Source organism: Podarcis tiliguerta (assembly GCF_965153285.1).
Source record: "Podarcis tiliguerta genome assembly, chromosome: 5".
NCBI classification, from domain to species: domain Eukaryota; kingdom Metazoa; phylum Chordata; class Lepidosauria; order Squamata; family Lacertidae; genus Podarcis; species Podarcis tiliguerta.
This window is the reverse complement of record NC_139538.1, coordinates 35,805,395-35,805,824: the sequence shown is the minus strand read 5'-3', so window position 1 is coordinate 35,805,824 and position 430 is coordinate 35,805,395.

The following is a 430-nucleotide window of genomic DNA, read 5'->3' as shown; positions in this document are numbered from 1 at the left end:
TACCACAAGACAGGAAAAAATTGTTCTTTTATGCAACTGCAGCAGCCAGGTTACTCCTTGCAAAGAGCTGGAAAGGAAAATATATGCCCACAAAAGAAGATTGGCTATATAAATTAATAGAATTGGCAAAATTAACTGCAGCAATAAGATATCAAACACATCAGAAATTAAGGTCACAATGGTTATGGTTTGAAGAGTACATGAGAAACACTGATCTAAAGATAACATGCTGATATGTTTAGACTAAGCTCATAAGGTTGTCTTGATAATATAATAGTATACTAAAAGAAATAATGTAGTGACACATGATTTGCAATGTAAATAAGAACTTGAATGAAAATATGATGAGCACTGGTGGAGGGAAGTCACAAAGTATTAACACCCACCTATTTTATGTACTTCTTTCTTACCTTAACTTTTCTCTTTCGTT